We start from the raw sequence: 23691 nt of genomic DNA on the forward strand, positions 1-23691 counted from the left end.
AACGAAATCTTAAGTGGGTAACCAATGATTTATGTAAAGGTAATCTATTCCAGAATAAAGGGTATTTGGGAAGAATTATAATAAGAAGAAAAGCAGTAAGGCAGAAACTGTTTTCAGAATTGATTACTTACTGTATATTGAAAACCACCCATTGTATATCCTGAATACTGGCTACAATATAAAAAACAGTAAGGAACCAATAATTTTATTACAGTACAGTGGTATGTTTGGATGTTGTGACATAACCTTATTCTGTGACAATTTTACAGAGACTATAAAACAAAAAGGGACATCTTAAACATCTGGAGAAAGCTCTCTGGTTTTACATTTTCTCAGTAGCAGCTGGCGCATGACCTTCTAGAAATAACAACCTGTTTGTTGCCAACTTTGCTCAAAGGAAGTTGGTTCTTGGGCACACATAGTTTTAAGCAAATCATCTGAGCAGTAAATGCAAATGCAAACTGATCCATGAACTGATGCATTATTTGGACATTCCATGCATAGTTGATTTCATGTATATTGTTAATTCATTTAGGTGGGATATTTTTCATTGGTCAGACACTAGTGCAGCATTAACTCTACTGTTTCGGTATATGCCTGCCCATATGGGCATATGAGAGTATACAGACACTTACTTCCACCCTCATACAGTGCCAACACATTCTCACTGCTCAGAGTTGCCAACTGCGTCCCTTTTGCAACAGACAACTGTAATTCATGGGCATAATTAGAGCAATTGGAGCAGCTCTGGGCCATGTCCAGGTGAGACAGATATGGGTCAAAGCAGTTAGCCAGTCATCTGAGAGATAGCAGAGGAAGGGTAGAGGCTGCTGACAGGTTCAATCCCAGAATACCCCGTTATTGACAGCAGAATTGCTTCCAAAACACTCCCTCAGCATCTGGCCAGCTGATTGGTGGGTCACACTCCCGTAGGGACGATCTGGCTACAGCTCACCACCACACATGCTGTTCCTAGAGACTGATCTAAGCACTGGGAATATGACTGACATGCTTTTAGTGAACCTGTTTATTTATTCAATATAGATGTTTAACTCAACTCAACTCAACTTTATTTATGTAGCGCTTTTACAATTTTCATTGTTACAAAGCAGCTGCACATGAGACACATTGACTACAAGCAAAACAATCAAAGTTGTACCTGCAAAAACAAGAAAAGGTTGAAAACACAGAAGACAGACACACCCACACACAAAACACTCCACACACACAACACGCACACGCACCAACACACACAGACACACACACACACACACACACACACACGTACGTACACAGACAAGTACGCACACACACACACGCTCAGTGAGAGCACACATTTAGGATAAAGGAGAGAGAAGCACAGGTCAAATATAACAGATAATAAATTCCTATATGCAATATTAATTAAGTAAAACTTTAAGATTCTAAAGCAGCCCCCCCGGTCAGGCAGATAGTGCAAAAACAGTATGCAAACGGTGGCGAGGAACCCAAAACTCTAATCGAGAAAAAAAACCTCAGGAGAACCCAGGCCCAACCAGGGGATTCCAGTTCCCCTCTGGCAAAAGCTGCTGCCTCTGCACAAGCTCCAGAGAACTTGCACAACAAGGCTAAATAAAATAAATAAACTTAATAATAAAATAAATTATAGTTTAAGATTATCATTAATAATCTAATAGCATTTGAAGTTTTGTGGTGAAGACATGTCAAGAGACCGCGTCCTTCTTTATCCAGCTCTATCATCTCAGCTCTTGTCAGGTCCCCACTTCCCATTCTCCGCTCTACCATCAGGTCAGGCCATGAACTGCATCCTGCTCGCTGTGGTAACCTTGGAACAATGAGACAAGACTGGCTGAGAGTAGAGTACTGTTCTGTACTCTTTGATGCAACAAGTACATCAGTTGTGTTTTTGGTTCCGGTTGATCTAACTAATGCAGCCTAAACCCTCAGAAGATTTATATTATGGAAGAGTAGTGTATGCAAGATTAAAAAGATGCGTCTTTAGTCTAGATTTAAACTGACAGAGTGTGTCTGCCTCCCGGACAGTGCAGGGAAGACTATTCCAAAGTTTAGGCGCTAGATAGGAAAAGGATCTACCACCTGCACTTGATTTTGAAATTCTAGGTATTACCAACTGACAGGACGCCTGAGAGCGTAATGCACGTGAAGGACTGTAATACAAAAGGAGTTCATTCAAGTACTGAGGAGCTAAACCATGTAAGGCTTTATAGGTAATAAGCAAGATTTTAAAGTTAACGCGATGCTTTATAGGTAACCAGTGCAAGGTTGACAGAACCGGGCTAATATGTTCATACTTTTTTGTACGTGTAAGAACTCGAGCTGCCGCGTTTTGGACCAATTGGAGTTTTTGTAATAAGCCTGCAGGGCAACCACCTAACAGTGCATTACAGTAGTCTAGTCTTGATGTCATGAATGCATGAATTAACTTCTCTGCATCTGAGATTGACAGCATATGACGTAGTTTAGATATATTCTTAAGATGGAAAAACGCAATTTTACAGGTGTTGGCGACGTGGCTCTCAAATGACAGATTACTATCGAATAGAACGCCAAGATTCTTTGCTGACGACGAGGGTTTTATGGAACATCCGTCAATAGTTAAACACTATTCTTGGTTGTAACTTATAGCAGTTTTTGGTCCAATAAGTAACACTTCCGTTTTGTCCGAGTTCAGTAATAAAAAGTTGTTACTCATCCAGTTTTTTATATCGACTATGCATTCCATTATTCGATTGAACTGCTGTGTTTCATGAGGCTTCGAGGAAATGTTTAACAGTGTTTAAGGAGCTGTTGGTGTGACATGTACAGGCAGGGGTATTGTAGTAGTTGAGTAGAGTATTCAATTGGCCTGGAACAGCAGTTCGGGGAAAAAAACACAACTAAACTGTGTGAAAACAATTTATAGCATATGTGACCAAACCAAATTAATAATATTAGTCTAACTGTACCAGGACATTATCGGTACAACTGTAACTGCTCATATTTTTACGATTTTTACTGAGATTGTGTCTCATCTGCAGTGTCTAAATTCCTTTATATTGTTTAAGTCACTGTTCCAAAGTTTGCTGGTTTTATTTGTGCTGTTGTTCAGTTTGTTGTTGCATTCTATTGTTTGACTATTAGTGGTTATTCATAGCTTTGGTTGTAGCCATTATTTTGTCAAAACACATACTGTATGTGTGAAGCAAACCGTGATCCAAGACTAGCACAAAGTTGAACAATATTGAACAGATCTTGTTTTGTAGCTTTGATGAGATGTATCTTTGGGTCAGAAGACCCTACATGGAGACCTTGGGCCTCATGTACAAAGACTTGCATGAATTCATACTAAAACATTGCATACGGACAACGCTGTAAATGTGCGTACGCACAAAAAAACTCAGATGTATGAATCGCGTACGCAGGATCCCACACATATTCTCTTAGTACATCACAATTAACGTGAAATTGAGCGCACATGCCCCAGCACTCTGTCTCCTCTCTCAATTAAATAAATTTGAATATGGTAATGAGTCCACCTTGGTAAAACCAAGCAGCAAGAAAATGGAAAAAGCATGCAGCAAGAAATGAAAATCAGATTTACTACAGGACTGCCACGAACGTAATTTCTTATTTATTTGCTTAACATTGGTACACACCAGCCTGCATTTGATTTTAAAATGCATGCAATCTTGCTCAAAATTACACCAGAGATTTTACGTATCCATTGCATTTACGTATCCATTTTTGTTTCCAGCACTCCCCCCAGTGCTGAGTCCCGTCCGTCTTGACGCATGCTGTTCTGGAGTCACAACAGCAAATAATTAGGGTAGGATTCAACCGTCTCACGCCCCTCAGGAACCTGGTGACCAGGTCGTGCTGTCCTAGAGACTTACCAGCAACTGGATCATGATGTGCGGCTATAGCAGCAACATACACTTTCAGTGTGGAAGGGGAGAGGTTCTTCTCAAGTCTCTCCTGGAGACAGGACAGTACGTACCTGATCGAGCATCTCTGTGGGTCGTCTCCGTGAGAAGAGCATTAGGACGAGAAGATGCGCCACTTGAAGGCATACAGTCTCCTAGTGGCCGGGGCCCTAGCCTGTGTGAGGGTCTCTACCACTGCCGGGGGTAGGTCGCTCAGGATCTCCTCGTCCCATCCAGGGGCCAGACATGGAGGTCCCAGAGGTCTGGCCTGGGATGCCAAAACGCCCTGGTGGTTGATATACGCCACGGCAGCTGTGCTGTCCGACCGGACCAGCACGTGCCTGCCCTGCACGAAAGGTTGGAACCTCTTCAGTAGCAACTCTAGGCAGTTGATATGCAAACGCAGTCGGGGGCCCGGCCATCACTCCGACACTGCGTGCCCGTTGCACACAGCACCCCAGCCCTGAAGGGAGGCATCCGTCGTTACCACGACATGTCTTGATACCTGCCCTAGGGAGACCCCCTCCCGTCGGAAGGCCATAGACGACCAAGGGGTCAGGGTGCGCCGGCAGAAGGGCGTGATGACTATACGCCTGCTGCCGGTGTGCCACTCTCTCCAAGGAACTCGACTCTGTATCCAGTGTTGGAGCGGTCGCATGTGCATCAACCCGAGGAGGACCACCCCCGCCGAGGATGCCATGTGCCCCAGGAGCCTCTGAAATTGTTTCAGGGAGACCGCTGGCTGCCTGAAGTGCTTCAGGCAGTGTAACACTGAACGGGCGCGCTCTGTAGTCAGTCGCGCTGTCATGGAGACAGAGTCGAGTTCCATACCGAGAAAGGAGATGCTCTGTGCGGGGGAGAGCTTGTTCTTTACCCAGTTGACTTGTAGCCCCAACCGATCTAGGTGCCGGAGCACCAGGTCCCTGTCTGTACACAAAAAATCTCGCGAGTGAGCCTAGATGAGCTAGTCGTCGACATAGTTTAGTACCCGCACACCTCCTTCCCTGAGACCTTCGTAAAGACCAGTGGAGACAGACCGAAGGGGAGGACCCTGTACTGATATGCCCGTCCCTCGAACGCAAACCGCAGGAACGGCCGGTGTCGAGGGAGGATCGAGACATGAAAGTACGCGTCCTTCAGGTCGATTGCCATAAACCATGCACTTCTGCGTGACCATACTGAAAGGCAGCTTGTGTAGGTGCCTGTTCAGAACACTCAGATCCAAGATAGGGCGCAACCCCCCGCCTTTCTTGGGGACAATGAAGTACGGGTTGTAAAACCCGCTGGACATCTCGGCTGGTGGGACGGGCTCGATCGCTCCCTTCACCAGAAGGGAGGCGACCTCCGCCCGAAGTATGGGGGCATCCCTGCCTCTGACTGAGGAAAAAAGGACGCCCCGGAACCTGGGCGGACGTGTAACGAACTGAATCGCGTAGCCGAGACAGATCGTCTTCCTCAGCCAGCCTGACAGTCTGGGAAACTGAAACCAAGCTCCCAGAAACCGAGACAGGGGGACTAGAGGTTTGATCTGCATCATCGCCCCCGCGGAGGGTGGTTCGATGGCTAGCAGTACGGATTCCTTGCCTGGGGAGGACCCCCGGGGAGGAGATCGGCTCTGCTGTTTTTCCTGCCTGGTGACAGTCCAGCTCAACGCACTGTCTGTCTGAGAGTGCTGAAGGCTGATGTTTATACTCGACATTGCGCTTCGCCATGACGCAACGTCGAGTTTGCCGTTCACCGTCGTGCAGAGGGTGAGAGCAGCTGTGGTAACCCAGAGAGAGAGGAAACTCTCCTTTTTGAGAGTAAGTGGGAGCCAGCTCCCCGGAGGGGGCCAGCAGATGGAGAGACAGGGCAGGATCCGTCCCTATCCGACTTCCCAGCAATGTGGCTGGGGTCGGGCCCAATGGTAGCCTCGATCCCCCTGAGGTCTTCCCATGACGGCCGCTTCGCTGCGGCTGCTGATGGGGCGATGGTCTCCTCTTCGCTATCTCCTCCAAGGGGGGGCGCCTGAGTGGGGGGCACCAGAGCTGGAGGGCGTTGAAGAGGACCAGGGCTGCTGGGAAGCAGACGAGGCGGCCGAGTTGCGTCACGGAGGACTGCTTCTTACTGTCGAGAACCCTCCGGGGGAGGCCGCGTGTGGGACTCGCGCCCCCCCCGAAGGGCAGGGGGTGAGCGGGGCTGCTGCGGCTCGACAGTAACACCAACCAGCCCCCCCTTGCGAGACGGGTGCGTCGAGAAGCGGACCTTCTCAGCATTACTCATCTGCGCAAGGATTGGCCAGAGCAGTTTCTCATGGACCGCAAGTGTGGACATCGTCCGACCCAGGGCCCGCATAGTCACCTTGATCGCCCGTAGAGCGAGGTCGGTGGCGGCGCGGAGTTCCTGCATAAGCGCTGGGTTGGTCTTACCCTCGTGGAGCTCTCTCAACGCCCTGGTCTGGCAGGAGCCATAGCGTGGAGAGAGGAGGCAGCTTGGTCCGCCGCAATGTAAGTTCTCAACACCAGAGATGCCGAGACACCACATGCTTTGGACGGGAGTCTAGGTCGAGCCCCCCCAGGTGGCTGCCACCTACGGGCATGAGTGCACCGCGGCGGCATACTCCACCTGGGGGACACCGACGTATCCTCCAGCTGTCTCATCCTCGAGGGAAGAGAGGGTGACAGAACTTTGTTTGACGTGAAACATGCCGGGAAGGGGCGTTCCAGGTCTTACAAAGTTCCTCATGCACTTCCGGTAAACACGGCACTGGGGACGGGCGCGGCTTGGAGTTGCGCTCAAACCCGAGGCGCCATGTAGCCAGCCGCAAGCGCCGGGAGAGGCATGGCCGACATCTCGACGTCTGCTTTTTCCTGGGCTCGACCCCCCGAGGAAGGGAGCCCGAGGAATCGTCGGAGTCGGATGGCAGTACGTCACCCCCCGATGCTGCAAGAGACATCCCATCATCACGCATCGTGTCCGAATACGTGATTGAGGAATAAGACAGCGGACCGTCTCCTGGGGAACGGTCAGACGAGCGAGACGAGGTGTGAACGGTCCGTGAGCCATGGCTGGCGGATTATCGCTCACAGTAATCCTCATATCACCCTCGCTGCTTGCCATAGCGGACGGCAGGGCCGTAGTCCTGCTGCCACGGAACGGGGAGCAAACGTGGTGGTGGCTGAGTCCCGTGGGAACACAGCCACCTGTGATGCAACGTCTGAATCGTCACCGCCCGCAGTGCGGGCAGGACGTATCCACAACGTCTGCCCCAGCGTACTGGAAGCAGGCATTGTGTCCGTCCCCCTCCTCGATGAGTGTGTTGCACCCATGAGAACAGCAGGACAAGCCACGCTGGAGAAATTTGCTCTTTTAGAAAAGGAAATTTGCTCGAACACCTCCTGAACTGCCGAGACGCCCAGGGGAGAGTCGTTGCAGGAAGGGACCGTCCGCTGTCCACGTCGTAGATTCCAGCAGAAAGAATGATCACCAAGATCGTAGCTCACCAGATGCGTAGGCTCTGAAGAACAAAAGGTGAATGAATGAGCACGCCGGCTTCCCTCTTATACCCGGACATCCGGGGAGGAGCCCGGCATGCAAATTTCATTCGCCAATTTTCATTGGCTTTTTCTAAATACTCAGAAGATGATAGGTTCTCAAGACAAAACCCATTCTGTCGGTTCGACACAACGTCGAGAGACCGACAGAAAGGGAACATAATATAAACATATTTTTTTGGCCAAAGTTACCAGAATAAGTTTGTAACCTTGCTTCGAACATGTAGGGTTGACTACTTATGATACATAAAGCTTTGTACTGATATACGAAGAACATATGGTAACACGGACTACTTTACCTGATCAGTGGACATAGTTTGAACGACGTATCTGGGTCCGTCGGCTTAGTAAACAAACTCGCGTGTATTGAGCTGCCAGCGGGAAATCTTTCAACAGTTTTTACGACACTGCATACAGACAATTCCACTTATCAACCAGGTGGACCAACAGTGAGCAAAAGTTGCTCATTGCCGCTTTAACTACGCGTAGATTTGGGCGGTCTTAGTCAAATCATGTTACGAAGTTACGTAGATTCGCCGGGGTGTGGTTACACGAGGCGTTTCAGGCAAATCTGGTTGCGCATTTGCATTTAGATAGAATGCATCTTTTGTTCCCACACTTTCATTTGTGCAATTTTACGTGTCTAACACATGCATGGGCAACTTATAACACAGAAAAACACAGAAAAACACGTACTTCTGCCATATGACCCCTTTAAATATTAAATAAAAAAGCTCTTGTTGCAGTGACAACTTCAGTCTGTCGCGTATTAACCCTTACAGTCCTTAACAATTCCATTTGAAACAAACTATTTAAACCTACCTTGGCTTTCATATTGCCATAAAACTTTGCTTTTTCCTACTCGTTGGTGGAAAACTTACATGTTGACATTGTCCAGATTCAAATGTTTTCATCTGCAAGCAATACATGCGTGTACAGAACATGTGCACAGGAGCGCAAATGAATAGATGTCTCTACGCAACCACGGCAAAATCTGCGTGCGCTCCGACACCAAGCAAGCTGGTCATAGCCGGTTTTGATTTTATGTAGGCCTAACTGTTAATTTCACAACAAGATCCACTGCAGAACCCGCAGAGTAACCTGCGCTCAAATGCAGAAACGTATGCCAATAATTTCTGTGTAAAATATTTTAAATGAAACCATCTACAACTGAAAGTCTACAAATGGCAATCCAACTATCATTTTTATTACACTTATATTTGTCACAGTGACATGCACTACGACCAGTGGCAGCTCACCATCGTCATGGCACTTTACCACCGCGGTGGTGGTGAGTATGTCACGGCCACCGTCACAGCCCTAGAAAGTCAGCGCGGTTTACTAGACTCATGTTTGTTACATGCCTGTCGGAGGCGTTTCCAATTTTTATAAAGGTCTCTTGTGAAAGTAAACTTGGTGTGGACCTCAGGAAAATGTCTGCATGCTTTACAAAATATGGCATATTTATTGTGGACGATTTTGATTTACTAATTCGGATGCCGGCTGAGTGAGAATATCAGTGGAGGCTGAAGCACAAATGCTGCCATTAGCACTCGACTCATTGGATGTTGCTGTGTGTTTTTCTGAATAATATTTGGATATTATTATTAATAAACAAACAATTCAAATGTTTTTATTTAATTTATACAATTAAAATTTAAAATTAATATTTAATAATATTAAAAATACATTTATTGGCTCTGACTGGGTGGGCCTAGGCCAGATTGACAGCTGGCCCACCCAGTCAGAGCCAATAAATGTATTTTTAATATTATTAAATATTAATTTTAATAGCTCCGCCCCTGATAGAGGGTATGTGTTACACTCTAATTTAGAAGAGCAATGTAAATCATGTAAAAATTCTGTTTGTTAAACCACTAAATGTGTTTTGCTTGAGTAGAAAATGTTGACATCTGACAGTAACCTGTTTTTTCAACATGGTTGGATCAACACCTGGTCCCTGTAGCCAGGTCCACACTGAACCAATGCAAGCAAAGGTCATCTGCTCTTATTAATGTAGGAGAGAGACTAATTGAAATAGAGCCCACCTGTAATATATTTTTGTAAGGAGAGGAAGTGGCCAGCTGGGAAAAGTGACTACAGTCTGACTGCACAAGTTCCTTAAAGTGCTGAGTCAATTGAAGGTGCATGTATTTAGGGGATGGCTATCTACTCTCTAGAGTCAAGCACAGCTGCCGCCCACACAGCAGAGTGCTTCATTATCAAACCCTTGCACCTGCAGCCATCCTGCAAATTGGCACAGTGCAATTACTACAGGAATAGCAATGAACCTTAAGAGCAAATGGCAGTAATGGGAAGACAAAGTAATGCTTTGGGTGGTTTAGTTCTCGCAAACCAACATATCAACATTTGTTGAATCAAAAATGAATAATGTTATGCAAAACAATGACCATTAATTGATCACCTCATTCAGGATCAGTTGCGGTTTATTATATATTATACATTTATGCACAACGCAAGGTAAAAAATAAAACCAGTTTCTTGCAAGAAATCATTTGTGAAGAGATAGGATGTCAACATTCATTTTTTATGATAAGTAGATTTATTTTGCCTTGTTTGACTTTGCAATTATACTGGTGGTGACACATTATTATTGTGAAATTGATCTCTTATTTTACCAAATGTGATCATATTTGTAATGTTGCTAAATGAAATACAAAAACACAAAATCATTAATAACAAAATCTGTTTTGTATGTCTAGTGCTCTGTCATGGAGGGATGTCCAGAAGCATGTTCATCCATAACCCCATCCACCCCTCACTGCCATCATTGCCCCCCTTAGGGGAGTCTTTGCGTGTTGGTCATTGCATCATACATTTAAAAGAAACAAGAGCGCTATGCACATACTGTGTGGCTAGACTATTGATCTACAGACCAGTGCTTCCAAACCCCTGATCATGACAGGCTTATCACAGGACATTCAGTTCCCCTTTTGCTAGGGGTTGACAAAGTTCCCCAGTCACAAAATATTGATAGATTTTTTCCTCCCTTGTGTTTTGCATTATATACCTTTTCCACTGACAGCCACTCACACAGCAAATACAGCAGAATCTGAGGAGGACGTGATTAATTACAGTATATGACTTTGAATACAATTCACTCAAGATGATTTAATTAAATATATATTAACCATTGCAGGGCAACCTGATCAAAATAATTCCTGATTCTATATATTACATGCAATCAAAACTGACCCTATTTACTTCTACAATACACATGTTGAACTGTAACAGTACTTTAACAAAGAATAATGCCACAGGTGACAAGTGATGAGGTGTTTAATAAAGCCACAGGTGGAAAAAAAACAGGAACAAACGAGTAATCCACAAAACAGGAACAAGGGTAAATCCAATCACGAAGTGTAAATCCAAAAACACGGGGTACAAAAACATCCACGGAATACTAAATACTAGGAGTAACGGGTTCGACTAGAAGACGTGCACAACATACAACTAGACCAGACGCCAAATACAGGGAATAGATATAGTGTCCAACTTAATGAGGTGCAGGTGAGTGTCATTAATAATCAGGTGAGCGGGAATGTGTGTGGCGTGATGGCGCTGATGCAGGGGGTGTGGTTGACAGCGGAGCCGTGACTGTCACAGTAACCCCCCCCCCCCCCGCTGTCCACTACAGCGGACTCCACAGGACGGCGAGGATGACCACGAGGACGAGGGCAGGACGTTCAGGATGGGCTGCGTGGAAGTCCGAGGACTGCCCAGGACTGTTCCTCTGGTCCGTACCCCTCCCAGTCTATGTTAAACTCGAGACGACCGCCTCGCCGTCTGGAGTCGAGAATGGACTCCACCCTATAGACTTGTTGTGACGGATCCAAGGGTGGAGGAGGAGGATCTGCCGCTACACCAGGCTCTGTGGGAACAATAGGAACAGGATTAGTGAAGGGTTTCAGTAGGGATACGTGGAAGGAAGGGGAGATCCGGTAATGTGAGGGCAGCTGCAGACGGTAGGTGACTGGATTGATTTGCCTGATGATGGGGAATGGTCCGATGAATTTGGGAATCAGAGCTGCCGCAGGCGTAGATCCCTGTTAGAAAGCCACACTTTCTGACCAGGCTCGTATCTTGGAGTGGGATTTCTACGAGTGTCCGCATAGTGCTACTGTCTGCGGCCAGCCTGTCGTAGATGGGTATGGGCTGAGTCCCAGACTCTCTCACTCTCACCAATGGTGGACTGCTGGAACAGACGACGGCTCTCCAGACCATGGAAACGGGAGGTTGGTACCCGAGTATGCACTGGAATGGTGTTAGTTGTAGTGTATTTTGGGGAAACTATGAGTTTAAACACAGTAAGCTACAAATAATTATGGTGATTAACCGTTAATTATTTTATACACTTTACCTGATGCAGCAGAGCTAATAACAGCGACAAACTAAATCCACCAAGTGATCAGCAGATCGCATATGAACTCTAAGAAATATTACTCCCCTGGCCTGGAAAAACAATATTCTTACTGTAGTACTGTACCTCTTCAGAAATCTTAACGAAATCAAGCAGTTTAAGTGATGTTGATATGTGATAAATAAACACAGAAACAATTCGAGCGTGGATACAGATGCGGTTTATTTATCTACACTACGGGGGCACTACAATCAACTAGCTAACACAAACCAAACATTAACAAACAAGCATAAAAACGTAAAACAGTAGAGAATGAAAGAAATAGATAAAGCAAAGAAAATGGCAGTATTAAATCAGCTATTCACATCTGCATGAACCATCAAGGACAATCTCCTTATTTAAAAGGGGCAAAGCTTATACGCAACTAGTTAGCAATAGTTCAGATACTTGTATTGGCTTCTTTGTTTCTCGGGACACATGCTGGCGCGCGTATCAAAGGGTCCTGATGTGTTCAGAGCAAGCCGTGAGTCCGTCGGATTTAGCTGAACTAAACTGCCGGAAGAAACTGTTTCTGAGGAGAGGCAGGTCTCGAGAGGTTGAAAGAAAACGAGCGAGCGAACGCGCACGTGTGCGAACACACACAAGCGAACGAACATACACAAAAGAGCAAGCTTTCCTGTGTGTTCAGATGTTTTAACACCGAGGGCGCCACGCCCCTCCAAGGTGGGCGATCCAATGTGATGAGATAGTTTTGGGCGCAAAAACATGTTTCTTTGTCCGGCACACTAACTCATTTGCATTTATGGTCGCCTGGGAGTTTGGAGCAGGAATAGACTTAGTATAGAATAAAATGAGTATGGTATAAAATACATTACTGTGCTATACACCATATTCTAAGACATGTAAAGGGAAACACGTAGATATGAAACATGAAGGGGTTACAATTACATTGACCTGTAGTTTGGACAAGAATGTAAATATACACAGAATACCACTAAGCACATATGCCTTTGCGGTTATAGGTGAAGGAGAATAACATTGAGACAAGCATACAATGTGGAGATTCATGTGAATACACTTTAAACCAGTCTTTTGTGGCTAAGGAAAGAGAAAGAGACATTCTTTTGGAAGAATTTGAGGCTCTCAGTCCCTGGGGGCCACATGGCTTTTCTCACTTTGGTGAACAGTCCTGTCCTCCCCCAAGAACCTCCTTTGAAGTCTATGGGAGAGTATCCGAATCTGTCCTGGTCAGTGATGAAGGTGTTGAGAATAGGACATTTGGCCAGACTTGTTGGTGCCTGGTCGTAGTCCTGCTGAGAGTTTACTGTGTTTTATGATCACAGATGGTAAACTTTGATCCAACCATACCCTACATGTCCCCCCTTTCGGAAGACGGGGTTTGTAGAAGCTTAGACGGCCGATGGTTGTCTGGATCGTAATGGTCAAGGTGACAGGTGGGTCTTACTGGTCCTCAGTGCTGTGGCGCACTGGCAGTGGGTCAATCTCGAGGAGGTCAGGTTCGGACTCAGCTTGCGTACCTCTCTTCTCGCGGCTCCGTTTGAATGCCCGGGGAAACACCGCCGTACACTTGTTCACTGACTCCTGCATTCCGTTGACCCTTCTGTAAAGGACGAAGGACAAGCCAAGAATAAGGGCATACCCTAATGTGGTGGTTAGGCACAGTGCAGTGTCCGCGGCGGTCCAGGACCGGACCACAGGGGAGTTGGCGAGAGCAGACATCCGATCCAGAGTCTGTAAGGCCTCGTTAATAGGTAGGTTCAGTAGAAATGCCATCTCGCCTTGCTCGGGGGCTATGTGCAGAGGGATCGCACTACCCAGAGAGTATGCAAGATGGGCTTGAAGGGGGTTGGTTGGCCCTAAGGTGGCAGAAGTTTCTTGGACAACAGATGGGAGGTTGTCTCACGTAGTTGTTATGACATCAAATCTTGTCATCCACATCACGTTCCTCTTGTGAATCTCTGCAGGGTGCAGCATGCTCTCTGGCCTTCACGTTTTTTGCAGTGATTACAGAGCAAAAGCAGGTGTCATGCTCCGGTGTCTTTCATTGAAGTACTGGTGAGCGGTGTAGGGTGTGACAAGGTTGAAGTCTCTTGGCTGGCACTTTGGATGTTGTGGTGGCCCATGGTGCATCGTAGGCATACATCAGCATGACCCCCCTTTGTTCCTGGAAAGTTGCACGCCGTGGTGCTGTGTTGTTACAGGAACAGACTAGAGGATTTTGTTTATCAGACGCAGCAAGGTTGGACATCGTGAAAGGAAGGTGTTTATCATTGCTTGTGAGCGTTGGTGGTTGCTTAAGCAAAGCTGTATTTTAGGCAGAGCCAGTGTGGGTGGGTGTGATGCGGTCAGCGTGTGGTGGTAGCTGTGGCTTAGAAGCGATGCTTGGGATGGGCGGGTGGGTGTTTGGTGACCACCGGTTGCCGCAAAATGCCTCAGTTTTCACAGGTTTACTTTGAATGTTCTTTCACCTTTTCCCTCAGATGAGCATATCATGTTCCTTTGTGATGACACTAGGTGTCTGGAACAGGTGTTAATGCTCAACTGGCTTATGATTTGCTATGTTTTTTGCCAAGTGATAGCGTGTGAAACTTAGCTTAGCCTACTTTGAGTCTATGCAGGTAAGAAATTGTCTGATGGAGTTTTTTTTGTGAGCTGTTGCGATTTGAAGGATTAATCCAGATAGCTGTCACTTATGCTGTGATGTTTGGGGCCCCAGCTTAAAGTGTTGCAGTGGGACAGGCTTGTCATTTTCCACAAAACACCTGCTCTGGGTGTGCAGTGCCTCGCCATTGTGTCGTCGACCACGTGGCTTTGTGTGCATGGGATCTGTGGTGAGGAGGCGTTGACTGTTAGAAACATCACATGTTGGTGGCAGGTCTCTATGGTTACCTTCTGTGTTCTGATGTGAATGGAACGTCGCTGCATGGCTTGTGAAGCACGAAGCAGCTCTTGTCATCTGGGTGCTCAGGCTGTGGTAAGAGCCATGTTCAGCTGGTGCTCGGCTACCCCCCTTTCGTTCTGGTCACGTTGTCAGTGTAGACCAGTGTTAAGGCAGTGTTTGGCAAGTCCAGCTTTCAGATGGAACTCCATTCAGCAAGGGTAGATCAGGCATGTGGTGAAGCGCAGGTGCCATTTGGTGTGTACATGGCACCACCTTGAGCGCTCATCTACATGAGTGGGCAGTTCTTTTTAACTGTTCACAAACCTTGTAGGTGGTGTTCTGTGTAGCCCGGGATGCAGCTAGCTTGGGATGTAATGTCATGTGGTTTGTGAGTGGGGCCACGTTGTCCATCTCCTTAGGGTGGTAATCCGCTGTCATGCTCTTCATGAAGGCATTGTTCAAAGTATTTGGTAAATGTACTCGCTTGTACAGTATGTCACTGCAAAAGATTACTTATTCAGTAAAAAGGGGGTGGGGCTTCCAGAGTGGGCCATGCTCCATGTATTCCATTGAATATGTGTGGTTGAGGGCTTGGTCACACTGTGTGTTCAGCTGAACAGTGACCCCTTTTCCTGAATGGAGGTGCTACAGTCTCATTTATTCACCAGAGTGCGAAGCTCTGGGCTAGTCTAGTCTGGCAGAAAGTTCTCGTACTTGGTTATTCCATTTCAAGTGCAAAACACGGGTGTCCTGGGCCGTTGCCATTGTTGACAGGCATGAGTCCAAGGGAAACTGCGTGCACTTGACAGCAGAGGAAATGTCTGATGTTGGTGTTGTTGTGGGGAGTGTGTGAACAGTGTAAAGCTGATGTCTGAGATATCTGCCCCTAGTTCCTGTATGGTGCCTGCTATCATCATGCCACTTGGTGATGTGCCTTTGGCATGTAAGGGCAGGAAACGTCTGGGTCGTTGGCTTGTTCGACCTTGAGGCCGAGTTCTTGCGACTGGCTGAGATGTCATGCCTAACTTTTGTTACCTGACACTGCATTTCAGACGAGTTGGCTGGCTGGGAAGCGGAAGTTCCCGTACTTGAGCCCAATTCTTTTGTAATGGTTAAAGTCTCTTAGAGGCTCAAAACAATTCAGCAGGTCTTTGCTGGTGAAGAGAGGGCGTGTGTCCATCCGTGATATGTACATGGGGTGTACATGCTTGTGGAGCTTCTGGTCAGGTGTGTGGGAACTTCTTGTTTCAGTCATACCTCAGTTGATGGCCGCGTGTGTGTGTCTCGGCTTGTTCTGGGTAGTCAGCCGTCTGATGAGGTGCGGTCTGGGTGCCATGCTCATCTTGTGTTAGGATGACTGTCTCTGTGGTCGACAAGCAGGTTGCAGAGATCTGGACGTTTTCTCAGTAGGAGGGCATTCATGAGGGTTATTCGTTTCTCATGCCACTCGTGGTTGAAAAGAGTCTGATTTGGATTTTAAAATCCTCCTGTTGAGGTTTCTTGTAGAATCGGCTCCTTTGATGTTCTCAGGATCTCTGCTGGTTCAGACGTATTTGCATGGTTTTCTCTCTTGACAGGTGTCATCCATGGTGTTGAGATGAATACCTTGATGACTGTTGGGCCAGAACAGGTCAGTGGCTCCTAGGTTGCCAGCTGGGTTTCCACGGGCCACCGTCTTTCATGTCCGACGAAAGTGGTCAGCTCCATGTTGTCTCAGGGCATCCTGTCTGGTGCTTGGCTGTTCCCGGCAGGCTGTTACATCTGCTGAGTCTCTGCTGAAGATCTGCTGCTGTGGTGCACCCTCCATAGTAATTTCTTTGTGATGTGCAGAGATAGGCGAGATTTAAACAGTCTTTATGGAGGCAGCGCTATGTTCTCTGTAGGTCTTATGGGCTGAGTTCCGCAGATATCAGGTGATCTTGGCGGAAGAAGGCTGTAGCGCTTAGGTGATGAGTCACAGTGTGATGCGGATTTCTGAGGCAGGAGAGTTTTGCGTTGAAGTCTTCTTCCCTTTCCGCCTGTTCCGTCCTCTCATGTAGGCTCGGATGCTGGCTGTAGCAGAGGTGTTGTAGCTGCTGTAATCTGCTTTGACAGTTTCTGACTGCTGGCATAGGATGCTGTAGTCCTCTAGGCGGGAGGTGATCCTAAGCAGGTGATCTGTCTTGTGTGGTCACACTGGGCTGTGTTCCTGCCTGAGAGTCGATGTTTTTCAGGTAGGAGTTTGTTGTGGCCTCCTGCAGTGTTTAGAGTGACAGCATTAAGTGGTGACAGCTGTCATGTTTCTGGCCAGCTTGCTGGGTTCTGTGGGGACACGCAGGGTGTGTCAGGTTCTGCAGGTTCTTCTGGATGATTCCTGCCCCACCCCTCTGTGTTTGCTGGCTAGTAAGGTGTGAACAGTGGGCTTTTGCTATCCCCCCTTTCGCAGCTTTGGGTTTTAAGCTGGGGAGGCTGGACAGGAGAGATTCTGTTGCATTCTCCTGTCTGTTCACATTGTAGTCTGCAAGATAAGTTCAGTCCATTTTGGTTCCATCGCTGAGTCATGGCTTGGACTTCAGCGTGGACTGCTTGCAGATGGCCTTTACAGGCCTTGGCCGTGGAATTGTATTGCTGTCAGCCAGGGCCATTATGAAGAGAGCTTCTGCATGTTGGAGTTTTCCTACCAGCTCCTCTCTGGCATCTGCTCCAATTGCTCTCTTCGCTCAGTCTGTGTTGCAAAGGACTCTTGTAGCTTTCATCTCCTCCTGTAGCTCCTGGTCCTCTTCATCCGCTATCATTTGCAGGTCCGGCTGGTCTAGGCGGTTCTGCACGTGCTCCTGGCTCTAGTAGGACGATCTGGTTGTGGTCACCGATGATCTTGACTGTGCACTTCAGATGAGTTTGTTGGCTCTCTGTAGTTGTAGTTGTAGTGCAGTTGTAGTTGTAGTTGTCCACTTGCAATGGTAAGTGAGGGCAGACGGTGGATTGTGACAGTACGCCCCCTCCCGAAAAGGCGCGACCTCGCGCCGTAACAGATCCAACAGAGGAGGGTGGGTGGGGGTTCAGGAGGAGGACGGAGCTTGGTGGAAGACAGGCAGTAAACCAGAAAAACCAAGGGGGTGTAGACGGGAGAAGGAGCCAGGGTGGAGACAGAAGGGGACCGGAGCAGGAGAAACCAGCGGGAATCCAGACCACTACCCTGATGGTGACCGCCGAAGGAACCGATGGAGGACGGCGCCGTGGAGGAGGAGAGGCTGACGACGTCAAGGAGCCGACTGACAGAGGCGACCCAGGTGGAGGTGGAGTCTGAGGCGGAAACAGAGAGCCAATGAGCCAGGGTGACACCGAAGATCCAGCGGGACCAGGCGGAACCGAAGTCACAGTCGACCGAGGCGGAGACCTGGGAGTCCGCGGCGAGACCGGAGCGACTGACGACCAAGGAGTAGTTGACAGGAGGGAGAAGGCCAACAGAGCTGATGGGACGGAGCGACGAGGCATAGCAGGAGGAGCAGAGTCCTTAGGCGAAGGTGGCTCGCCCACCGACCCAGATGGATCTGGAGGGAGGAGGGAGCCAGGCCGAGCCAGTGGATGACCGGACGATGATGCAGACGAGGGAGGATGAGGCTGAGGGTACGTCACGGGGTCGATAGGCCGAGTGGAGTCTGGGGTTCAGAGGCTGAGGACGGAGACTGAGGATCCTTCTGCCATGCAGCTGATGCTCACTGGTAGACCCATGGCAATCCCTCACCACCGATGGACGGCTGAGGGTGAGACGAGGGGCTGCCAGGATGTAGCTGCTGCCGTGGTGCTGTTGGCTTGGGACAAGGAGGTTGGAGAGGGAGGGTGGGTGGGAGTTCCGGTCTTCTTGTGGTTTCTAGGGACATGTGTGCGGCCCAGACACACCATAACGTGACTTCCAGTATCGGAAGCGCCAGGGGTAGAGAAACTACCTCCGTAAAGGTAGCAGTGCAAACAGGCAGTAAGCAAGGTGCTTCCCAATCTACCCAAGAGTCCAGTAGACTCTCCTCTTTAGCGGGCTTTGGCGGTTTTTGAAGGCAGGGCGGGACCGGCTTGGAACCGACTTGGAAACCGGGCGGAACCGACTTGGAAACCGGGCGGGATCGGCTCGGAACAGGCTTGGAAGACGGGCGGGACCGGCACAGAACCGACTTGGAAGCCAGGCGGTATCGGCTCAGAACTGGCTTGGAAGTCGGGCTGGATCAGCTCGGAACTGGCTGGATATGCGTGGCGGCGTCCTCGCCGTTTTCTACGGCGATGAGGTTTTGCGGAGGAGTGCGGATCGGATATCGAGCGAGTCGGAGCTGATCCCCCTCTCTCCACTGGTTCTGGACGACGACCGCTCAATTCCTCTTCGGCGTCCCCAACGCGGAAGTTTGAGCCCATCACTTGGAGGACCTGGTTAATGAAGTCCTCCAGCGAGGAATCTTCCGCAAAGTGGAGCACGAGAAGGGCGAGCAGATAATCATCCAGACCAGTCAGAAATATATTATTCAAAAAAGGATCGCTCCAACTCACCCGATAGCTCAACTCCACAAATTCCTCCGCGTACCTTTCAAGAGGTCGTCCAACCTGTCGCATATCCCTTATTGCCATGTCTGCCTTGAAGAGATCGGCTAGTCCTGGTGGCAGCGTTAGCATCTTGAATTATTTCCAAATTTACATTCAGGTCTGGCTTTAATATGATATGCAGCACTTTTCAAATCAAATTGGGGTTGTGAAAGTTTCATTTTGATGTTTAAGGTCTAGTGTATGATATTTAGCGGCATCTAGCAGTGAGGTTACGAACTGCAACAAACGACTAACTCCACCCCTCCCTTTCGAAGCAGTGCGGTGGCTGAACAGGATTAAGATGTCACATTTTTGCTTCTTTGTCAAAGGAGATAACGTATTTACGAAACACGCTCTGTAGAGCAGTTTGTCTGTTTAGAGCTACTGCAGAAGCAACATGGCGAATTGCATGTAAGGGTACCCGTGGTATATGTAGATAGAAACAGCTCATTCTAAGGTAATAAAAACATAATGCTTCATTATGTAAGGTGTTTGTACACCTCTGAAGACATAAGACCTATTCGCACGGGATTAGTATTATCTGGGGACCTCGTGTGATTTAAGAATCACCTCCCCACATCTTTATTCCATGTGGTGTATTCACATGGGATAAGTGAAGCCTGTGATTTTATTAAACCTTACGGACTTATTTCCCAGATATGATGGCAAGGCTTTGCGTATTGTTTGTACAGCCTATAGTTGTATGGTGTATAATGATATATGACCGTACCTGTCTCAAATGTTATGAGAGTTTCCATGAGAAATAACAAAACGGGAGACTCCCGGCCAAAACAACTCTACGGACTCTCTAGTGTTGGCAGGTATGGATATGACCCAGCACCCGAAATAATATCAAAACACTTCAACACAGCCTCCATTATTCGCAAACGGTTGATAAGACGTTGAAAAAAGATATATGAGCACGCCAAATCACAGAGATGCAGATTCGCACAGGACTAATATTATCACAGGAGACAGGACCTCGGTGTTCGTCAAAATATGGTAGGTAATTTGCGGGGGAATTTTTACTTTACAAATTACAGATATGGCCGATTTGCATGGGATGAAGATCACAGACAACCTCTGCAATTATTACAAATGACTGGAGGTCCCCAGGTAATACTAATCCTGTGCGAATAGGGCTCTTGTTATATATAATATATTGCATTTCTGTCAATAGAGTCTCCAAAAATTACACATTGGACCTTTAAAAGCAAATTGTGTGTTAAACTACCATCACCAAAGATAATAATATTACCACTACTGCACCAACCCCCATCACAAACAAACAGGTAATTCTCAAATTTGTACCACTGGTTGAATCAAAGGTTAGGACAGCTCCAACAAACAGAGCATTTGAAATTGCCACCGTTTTGAATCAGTCTACAAATGGCTTACTGGTTCATTCCTGAAATGCAGTATATTTTCATGTTTCCATTATGAAGTATATTGTCTATGTATATTTAATAAATGCTAAACCCACAATTTATAAAGTAATTTTAACCACAAAATCCCATTTAAGAGAACATGGAGAAAATTGTTTTAATTTGCTGAAACCAGTTATATGTCTTGCGCAAAATATTCCAACTTATTTAAAATAAATGCTGTCCACTTTTAAAAATATAATTAAAAAGCAATGAAGCTTAATGCATATGGTTTTGTAAAATAAGTGTCTGGTATTCCTTTTAAAAACATCTAACAGCATCATCGTTTGTAAGTTAAAAGAGTTCAAAATGCAAAGAAAGAAAGTATTTAAAAATTACACACTTCACCTTCACTTCAATAATTTTTGAGGGTGCTGGCGAAGCAGATCTAGTGTGATTCTCTCTCTGCTGATAGGAGCAGATAGGGCCTTTTATTATTTCTAGCACTGTCCTGACAACAGAGCGCCACAGAGGCACTGGTGACCTTGCCAACAGGAGTCTTGCTTAAAACACTAATTAGGATAACTTTGGTAGAGCAGCACCACAGGAGAGAATAAGAGAGAAAAATATAAATGCAATGAAACAGAACAGGTAGAACAGCACTAAAAATGTACAGCCGTTCAACCTTCAGATAGATGGGCTATAAGTGTGAATTATGTTAAATGCATATTATCAGTAGCTATGTTTCCATATACTGTGACTTAATATTCTGGGTTACAAATTATTGCAAATAATAGGATAATTTTGAAATACCAACATAAGGTTATTTATTTAGTGCAGAATATAGTATCACACGTTGTCTCAGTAAATACATACAATACATTTTTAGTTGAAAATTTTATTTTGCCAAAATAACAAGTTCCAACCCGATTGATTATTTTGTGATTATTTTGCCTGATTTAGGAGTCAGTATGCCCAAGTGTTTACCAGTCCACCTGAAAAAATGTCATATATACAGTAGTGCAATGACCACTTCTCAGGAACTACTTATCTAACTTACCACTGTATTGTTAAGTCCAGAGGCTTTTTTAAGGTTCTTGGTTGGTCAAATGGCCTCTTAATCTTATAGTGGGTCATCTTTTATAACAGAATGGAACAGACTAATGTTCATGTTTGTGTTTTCTTGTCTTTAATTTTGTAGTTTGATTTACGCTTCCTGTTTGCCATGTGCTTCCCCAAGGTGGACTCTCCCCCAAAACATTTTTTTGGGAGGGGCAGTAGGCATCAAACTCCGGTGGCCATGGAACTTATCAGCCTAGAGCCTCTCCACAAGATGGCCACCAGTCAGGAGCCTCCCCACTAGATGACTGCCAGCCAGGAGCCTCTCTACAATATGGCCGTCACACCCGAGTCTTCACCCGTCATGGCCGCTACACCTGAGATCCCAAGTCTGGTGTTCCCAAGCCTGTCTGCTCCACCCAGGCATCCAGCCCCGCCTATTCCGGCCTGGCTCCCTGTTCCGCCCTGACTTTTTGAGGAAAGAACCTTATATAAAGAAGGTATAAAGAACCTTATACATTGCAGCTATAAGGTATTCGTTGGAACATGTGTGGCTAAAATACCTTATAGATCCAAAAACCTGGCATTATGTCAATTCAAAGGTTGAACCCAGCCGATGACATTACATGAGGGCTCTACTATGAACTCTCAAAGCATAGCCGATGGAATCATTGCCCACAGTTCTTAACTCAGCCGGTCAGTAAATGGCCCAAACAGCCACTCGACTTTGCCTGTGATAACACCAAAGAAAGTCATAATTCTACTTTTAGTGTAACTCTATGCTCCAGTCAGATTAATACCCTAGATATCTCTCCGTACCATTCACTTCAAGATCTGATTAAGGCTACCACTGTTCCCTTACACGCCGCCCAGATGGATCAAACAAGCTTTCTGCTGATGACTATTCACAAGCTGAACTGGAACTTCTGAGATGTGCTTAGATGGAAAGTTTCCCAGAAGAAACAGCCCGACTTCAGTTAGGCAAACCTGTATCTCGCTCTAGTTGTCTTCTGAGGATCATAAGGGGCAGAGAGGCAGTTAAAGGAAATCAGTGCAACTGCTTTGAATGTAAAAAGTGGTGAGGGAAGCCAGAAATACCCATGATGGCAGATCTTCCCCAGTCTAACCGTAGACTGTTTCGTCCAGCTTTCTATTCGACAGCCATAGACTACTTCCAAGTTAAGTTTGGACCTAGATGTGAGAAATGCTTGGAAATACTGTACAAATATCTTACTACCGAAGCTGTTCATATCGAACTTCTATCATTAAGTCTGACTCCTTTCTCATGCCATTGAGAAGGTTCTTAGCTTGTAGAGGGAAACCATAATATTTTTTTTCTGATAACGGAACAAATTTAAAGGGAGGTTACACAGAACTTCAGATTGCCTTCAGTGGACATCACCCCTACCTTGAAAGAGCATTTGTCTTCTCAACAGATACATTTTCGTTTGAATCATGGGATCATCGTAGAGAGATGTTAAAGTGATACTTCACCCAAAAGTGAAATTGTGTCATCATTTACTCACCTTCGAGTTGTTCTAAATCTGTATACATTTCTTTGGGAATTATTCTTCCAAATATCTTTCTCTGTGTTCATCATAACAAAGAAATGTATATAGATTGGGAACAAATCGAAGGTGAGTAAATTATGAAATAATTTAAACCAGAATAAAACCAGAATAATATTAAAGATGTGTGTGAGCTCGCAAGCATGATGTCAGACACTGTAATATTCTCTGGCCCCCTCCCTGCTTATCGTGGTGATGAGATATATAGCAGATTATCATCACTAAATGGCTGGTTGTCTGAGTGGTGCTTGCAGAATACTATAGATTTTATAAATAACTAGAAGAGTTTTTGGGGCAGACCTGACCTTTTGAAAAGTGACGTCTCCATCCATCCTGGGCTGGTGCTGCCCTCCTGTCTAGAAATATGGCACATGGTCTTAATGCTAAAACTTGACTCACTGGGGCCCAGGTCAGGT

This window comes from Triplophysa rosa, linkage group LG24 (assembly GCF_024868665.1).
Source record: "Triplophysa rosa linkage group LG24, Trosa_1v2, whole genome shotgun sequence".
NCBI lineage: Eukaryota > Metazoa > Chordata > Actinopteri > Cypriniformes > Nemacheilidae > Triplophysa > Triplophysa rosa.